This window comes from Lithobates pipiens, unplaced genomic scaffold (assembly GCF_037356315.1).
Source record: "Lithobates pipiens isolate NorthernLeopardFrog02 unplaced genomic scaffold, aLitPip1_a1.2 Scaffold_6, whole genome shotgun sequence".
NCBI lineage: Eukaryota > Metazoa > Chordata > Amphibia > Anura > Ranidae > Lithobates > Lithobates pipiens.
Genome location: NW_027507881.1, coordinates 3999094 through 4006930, shown reverse-complemented (window position 1 = coordinate 4006930; position 7837 = coordinate 3999094). Strand labels below are relative to the sequence as shown.

The 7837-nt window shown below is 41.7% G+C and overlaps 1 non-coding gene across 1 annotated transcript; it reads right to left on the bottom strand.

Annotated features, from left to right (window-relative positions):
• Positions 1-7032: 7032 nt before the first annotated feature.
• On the bottom strand, positions 7033-7154 carry LOC143958267 (small nucleolar RNA SNORA71). The gene has a single exon (XR_013270112.1). It is a non-coding gene; the product is annotated as a small nucleolar RNA SNORA71 (small nucleolar RNA).
• Positions 7155-7837: the final 683 nt, after the last annotated feature.

Here is a 7837-nt window from a genome sequence, read left to right as displayed (position 1 = left end):
GATACCGGAATCTGAAATCAAATCATATTATTATTATTTATTATTATTATTATTATTATTATTATTATTATTATGTAACGATCCATCATATCCCATGAGGCTATACAACCTAAATGTTACAAATATGAATGAGGTTCTGGGTTGCCTCTACCATGGGCTCAAGGTGAATTCTGCAGGTTTGACACCCATTCAAGGTGCAATATTTTGGGGGTTTTCTTTCACCTTGGGTGTTTATTCATCTCAATTGTATGGTGGCCTCTGTTTTAGGTTAAATCGCTCTTTTATTTCAAGGCTATGCTTTAAAAATTGAGGGTTTTGATTTTAGGGTCGGAGCGTTTTGGGATTTTTAGAATTTCTTTTGCTATTTTTTGGTATTTTTAGATTATGTTGATTGGACTTAAAATTTTTTTTAAAGAGAGATAAAAAAAAGAAAGATTTACATTTAAAGAAAGATATACTAAATATAAGAATAGTAGGCACCTAAACCACCTCACAGTATATGCCTCACATTTACAACAGCCCCATCCCCCTAGTTAACCCCCCACCTGACGGTATTCCCGAGTTTGGCTCGGGGTGGAATTTTTATGCCAAAAACGGTAACCCCCAAGCCAGACTCGGGACCGCATCACTGGATCAAGGAGGACGCTTACTTCTACCTTTGATCCAGCGATGTCCCCGCGCTGTACGAGCCGCACGATTCATCACATCGCCGATCTCCGTGCCTTGCGAGCGTTGCGACGCACGGGGACGGAGATCGGCGCCAAATTCAAAAAGTAAAACACACACATTACATACAGTATAATGTAATCTTACAGATTACACTGCTGTATGTAAATATTTCACATCCCCTTTGTCCCTAGTGGTCTGTCCAGTGTCCTGCATGCAGTTTTATATTATAAAAATTGTTCTTTATGCCTGGAAACTGGAGATTGTCCATAGCAGCCAAAACTGGCCCTTTACATCAAAAATTATTTTAGACCAGCTAGAAAACAGCGATAATAAATTAGAATCACTCGCAGAATTGAGGGATAGTGATTTGTGGGGAGATCCGTCATCAAATACTGAAAAGTAATGACAGTGACAATTCTGCAACTGAGAAAATTTCAGTGTTTTTGATTTGATTACATTATTGAATCATTTTTATTATTGTTATATTATTATTTGGTACAATTATTTTTAATTATTTATTATATTATAATTTATGATTTTATTTTTCAAACGTTATCATAACCGGGATGTCTGCTAGACTCTGGTTTGGACAGATTTAAGTGAATTATTGCTAAGAATTACAGGACTACAATATAAAACACCAAATTTCCATGAAAAATAATTGTACCGCTTTTAGCACCTAAAATCCAAAATAATTGTACCACTAGGGAGGTTAAAATAAAAGTGAATAATACACCGATTAGACCTATTCCTAATAAAACTATCTTGTTCTATGCTCTGTAGCATCTTAACCACTTGCCGACCAGCCGCCGTCATTATACGGTGGCAGGTTGGCTCGTTTCCATGAATCGCCGTAGCTGTACAGCGATCCTTTTAACAGCTACAGCGGGAATGCAATGCTAGTATAGTGTGAGTATAAAGATTTATAAAAGAGCATGTCTGTTCAAAGACTCCGTTGACCACCTGACATTTGTCAAAATCAATCAGTCCTGGATGAAGTTCAGGCAGAGGTTTGGCAACAGAGAAATCCAGAGGTGAGACTGAAGAAAGTCAAGCAAGCTGAGGTTGTAATGAAGAGAATCAGAGTAGTCAGGAAACCAAGAAATGATCAGATCAAGGATAGGCACAGGAAACAGGATACAGGGGGAAACTGCAGATCAGACAGCAAAGGCTCTAGTACATCTAGCATCCTTATATATTACAAATGGGTGCCAAAGCTAATGGGGATGTGCATACGTGTGCGCATGCACATAGGCACTCGCCTGAGCACGCAGATCTGCCTGTCAGGAGGGATATCCTTGGAATTGTGCCCATGCATGCGCAAAGGCCTCTGTCTCTGCACATCTGCTCTGCTATGACCAGTGAGTCCCTGACATTGTCCCCCCCCCCCCCTTATGGGCAGCCTCTGGATGCCCACTTGGTCCTCCCTCTGCGGTTGCCTATGGAGAAAATCCTGTATCAATTCTTTTGCATGGATATTCTCCTCAAGTTCCCAGAAGTTGTCCCCTGAACCATAACCAATCCATTTTATGAGATATTGCAACTGGTGTCTCCTTCTCCTGCAGTTCAGAATGGCCTCCAACTCATATTCTTCATCACCATTGATTAACATTGGTTCGAGCGGACCTGACCCTCTGTCAGGGAAGGGGTCCTGTATCTCAGGTTTCAACAATTATACGTGGAATACTGGGTGGATTATAAGTGATTCTGGGAAGGACAGTTCTTATGATACCTCGTTCAATCTTCATTTTACTGGAAAAGGACTTATGAACTTGGTGCCAGCTTTTTGATGGGCATATCAGCCTGAGGTTAGCTGTGGATAGCCATACTCGATCTGCTGTTTCTGCTGTACCTCTCCTCTTTTTTTTTTGCCCACTGTGCTTTTGTCACTGCTTCCTGTAGGATCTTGTTGTTGTAGCTGAGGAACTCCATTGTATTCTGTACTGCTGGAACTGAGGACTCAGAAACAAAATCAGGTAGAAAATATACATGGAAACCATAGTTCACAAAAAATGGGGACTGCCCTGTCAGCCAGGGGCAAAAATGGCTCCCAATCGTCTTGTACAAATGCCCTAAAACACCGTATGTACTGCTCCGGGGTCTGATTTGTTCTCTGTCTGCCCGTTATTTTGGGGGTTGTATGCAGAAGATAAGGATAGCTCAATCTTCAGGACCTCACATAATTCTCTCCAAAAACCGTGAGGTGAACTGCACCCCATGGTCAGATATAATGTTCACCGGAACCCCATACAATCTCCTTAATAAAGACTCTGGCCATCTTTATGGCAGATGGGTATTCTACAATGGTAGGAAGTAAGCCATCTTTGATAGTCTATCTACTACCACAAAGATTGACATGCATTTCTCTGATGGTGGGGTTCTATGATAAAGTCCATTGCAATCATTTTCCATGGTCTATTGAGGAGAGGTAGCGGTTTCAGTAACCCTCAAGCTCGGCTCTTTGCGGTCTTGCTTCGTATTCATGCATCAGAGGGGGTGGGGTCACCGGGTGGCCCCGCCCTCCATTATATAAGGCCTGTCAGAAGAAGAGAAGCGTCACACAGTGGGAACCTCCCATTGCATGGAGCAGTCCGAGAACTAAGAGAGACGCCATGGAGGAAGATGCCGGACGTGAACACCGGAGCAAGAAGAAGAGGATCGGGGGAAGAAGAAGATGGAGGAAGAAAAAGACAGAGGAAGAAAGAAAGAAGACCAGAAGAAAGAAGATGAAAGAAGACTTTAATAAAGGAATTGTCAAAAACTGTCTCTTATCATTTTTAACACTTTTGTAACTTTTTTGGTGAAATGGTATGCCGCGTACACACGATGGAATTGTCTGGCGTATCTAGTCCGACATACAATCCGACAGATAATCCGGCAGACTTTCTATCGAACGGACTTGGCCACACATGGACACACAGAAAGTCCGTCGTTTGCTAGTGTGATGACGTACAGCACGTACGACGGGACTAGAAAAAGGAAGTTCAATAGCCAGTAGCCAATAGCTTCCTTTTTCGTACTTGCTTCTGAGCATGCGTCATTCTTAGTCCGCCGTAGTCCCCAAGTCTGACGGGAAGATTGGAGTGCAAAAATACTTTCTTAGTCCGCCAGACTTCACGCTGGAAAAGTCCGCTGAAGCCCACACACGATCGAGTTGTCCGCTGAAATGTGTTTCGGCGGACTAAGTACGCCGGACAATCTGATCGTGTGTACGCAGCAGTAGGGGTACTTTTGTACCCCCTTACCATTTCACACAGGGGGGGAGGCCAAGATCTGGGGGTCCTCTTGTTAAAGGGGGCTTCCATATTCTGATAAGCCCCCCGCCCGCAGACCCCCACAACCACCGGCCGGGGTTGTGGGGATGAGGCCCTTGTACTCATCAACATGGGGACAAGGTGTTTAGGGGGGACCCCAAAGCATCCTCCCAATGTTGAGGGCATGTGGCCTGGTACGGTTCAGGAGGGGTGGGCTGCTCTCTTGTCCCCCCTCTTTTCCTGCAGCCTGCCAGCTTGCGTGCTCAGATAAGGGTCTGGTATGGATTTTGAGGGGGGCCCCACACCTTTTTTTTTTGCGGGGTTCCCCATAATATCCATACCAGACCTGAAGGGCCTGGTATGCTCTTGGAGGGGAACCCATGCCGTTTTTTTTTTTTTTTAATTGAAGTCGCCTGTCCTGGGGGTGACTTAAAGTCATGTTGTAAGTCACCCCAAGTCACGCTGTGATTCACACTCAAGTCGTGTCCAAGTTGCCTCCCAAAGTCACGCTGGAAGTCGTGTTGCCCCTGTGTGAAAAAACTGTTAATGATACGGCATGCCCTATTATCAATTTCACTGGCATATTATGTGTTGCACTTATAGGTGCGCCGTTCATACGCTCACTTGGTAATTTATCTGGCGCACAAATGGAGGTATGAACCGGCGCAGCGCATTTATCTTAGTAAATCAGCAACAGTGTGTCTCACAACGATATTTATAGTATTCTAGTTGTTATTGTATGGGACATTATAAGGTATTCATCCCTAAAGATTATAGAATTAATATGTGCAATGTAATCACTGCCAGATGTAATCACTTATACTGTCGCATGGTGGGAACCAAAGTATGATGGATCTGATATAGCTGTGGGTTCAAACAACACTTATAGTTTAGAATGGCAAGGGCAGGCAAATTGACATACAGGAACGTCCATTTGTAATTGCTACCCTGCCATCGCGTGCACACCGCCGGTGGCATGCGCACATGGCGGTCGGGACCCCTGTGAGTCTGTTCGTGGGTTCTGCGGACTCGATCGCCGCGTGGATACCCACGATCGTCTCACGGGGAGGCTGAACGGGGAGATGCCGATGTAAACAGCATCTCCCCGTTCTGCCTAGCAACAAGTGACACTGATCTCTACTGTGCTTGGAGCAGAGATCAGTGTTCCCTAACACACAGCCCAGCGCCCCACAGTTAGTAACACGCCCCTAGGACACACTTAACCCCTACACTGCCAACCCCTGGTTAACCCCTTCACTGCCAGTTTCATTTACACAGGAATCAGTGCATTTGTATAGCACTGACCGCTGTATAAATGCCAATGGTCCCAAAAATGTGTCAAAAATGGCAGATGTGTCCGCTATAATGTCGCAGTCACAATAAAAATTGATTGCTGCCATTACTAGTAATAAAAAAAAAAATTAATAAAAATGCCATAAAACTATCCCCTATTTTGTAAACGCTATACATTTTGCGCAAACCAATCAATAAACACTCATTGCATTTTTTGGTTATTTTTTAACTAAAATATGCAGAAGAATACGTATCGGCCTAAACTGAGGGAAAAAAATTGTTTTTATATATTTTTGAGGGATGTTTATTATAGTAAAAAGTAAAAAATAATGTGTTTTTTTTTTTTTCTAAATTGTCGCTCTATTTTTGTTTATAGCATAAAAAAATTAAAACTGCAGAGGTGATAAAATACCACCAAAAGAAAGCTCTATTTGTGGGGAAAAAAGGACGTCAATTTTGTTTGGGAGCCACGTCGCACAACCGCACAATTGTCACTTAAAGCAACACAGTCTCGAATTGCAAAAAGTGGTCCGGTCTTAAGCCAGCAAAATGGTCCAGTCTGAAAGTGGTTAAAAGGAGTCACAGAACGTTTCCACAGTATTTACAGGAGACCAGATGCACACCCAGTGGGTGTTTTCTTTCATTGCCCATGTTATGTTTAGATTAAAATATTAGAATGTCTGTAATTGCTATATTGTTTTGGAACATATTGGAACATTTTGATATGACATTTCAATGTTTGCCCGTCTCACACAAAATATGATGAAATTGCACATTATATGGAAAAACACTTTTTTGATAGAAATTGTTATTCTATTGCTTCTGTAATCAAGTTTTGAATGATTTGTAAGCCATCCCATTTTTATTCCTTATAAATCGGGTATTTGCCCAGAAGAGAATTGAACATATTTTGAGATCCACCGGCGAGAGTCAATCTGTGTTACCGAGGCCTCATGTCGACACTATCCAGGTGTCCGGTAGGGGTCCCTTACACCTCTTATTAGTCGTGGAACCCTTGGCGGTAGACTTGTGCACAACGGAAAATTTTGTTTAGTTTTGGTTCGTTGTCATTCGTAAAATACATCATTTTGTTCTGTTATATTCGTTATGTTACGTTAATACGTTTTTGGATAATTCGTTATTATTCGTAGAGTGTCTAATTCATTCGTTCGTATTTGTTGAAATTCGCTATTTATGTATGTGTAGACATTCGTGATAATGATTCGTAGTTTGGAAAGTCATTTGTTTATTGAATCTTTTAACACACACAATGACAACGTCTCTTCTCCTCGGCTCAAATACAATACAACACCCTTCTAACTCAGTTCTCAGGAATGCACTTTACCAGTAATCCATCCTCCGGCACAAAATTAATTAGCTGATTGGACTATAAGATTTACTTTGAGCTGACCTTTTGTTTCATTAGATCTTTAAAGAATTACCGAATCATGTCGAATTCATTCGAATTCATTTGTTATATTTCTTTCGTATTCGTTGTTATTCATTATTTTTTTATTCGGATGCATCTGAATGTCCGAAAGATGCAAAGTTCAGCCGAATCTCGATTCGTTACGAAACGAATTGCACAAGCCTACTTGGCGGTGAGCATTAGATATTATTTTTTATTTAAATTTTTCGCATAATTTTTTTTTTTAAAGTGATAAATATGATGTTACAGTATCGATCTGAAAACTTTGTGCTAAAACAAGACTAACTGACCTTTTTTACTACTTACTACTACTTTCTTACTTTCCATGATTGCACCAAGGCGCAGTTTTACTGAACAGATACATACTGCACAATGCGCGCTTATCAGTGTGTGAAAGCCTCAGGGTTTGAAAGCTACAAATAAACCCCAAACATGCTTTCACGTGCTACTATTCCTGCAGTATCAATGACTGGGACACAAACAGTACCACAATCACTTTCGATGCAGGTTGAGCATTAGATATTATAAAGACATCTCAGGTTTCTGTAGAGGCTCTAGGGAGCACAAAATAAATGTATTCGCTGATTATGTCATTTCAATGCTAACCAACCTGCCTCTCTGGCTTCGGTACAACAGCTGTTTTGCAAGTCGCCGCTGAAGTCGTGTGCAGGTCGCGTCTGTGAGTCGCGCTGCAAGTCGTGCCGCCCCTGTGTGAACCGAGCCTTAGGGATAGGATGGAGATCTTAATTTTATGCCAAATTCAATTTCAGAGATATCGTCTTTGATTACTGATTGTTCTTCCAGCTTTTCCAAAATGATCTCATAGTCAGAGGCCCTCCAATGTTTTATTTGGTCTAAACAAAGTTAACAAGTTTGTAAAATGATTTGACTTACATAGATGCCATGCTGTGCTTATAACAAAAAGGCAAGATGGACTTGGCAAAAGTAAGTTTACCAATGTCATACACAATTTGCGGGAAAAGAAAAAAAAAAAAAGAGAAGAAAACATGTCTAAAAGGAACAGTTACACTTTAAGTTTACGCATATGTCCATACTAGATAAACCAACCTTTTTCTGCAGTTTGCAACTTTCCCTCAACGGATGCTATCATTCATTCGTTCAGAAGTAATGTGAGCGTGCACCAAGGTGACTACTTCATCTCTAGTGGGGGAAGCTTGGGATTGCCAGTAGC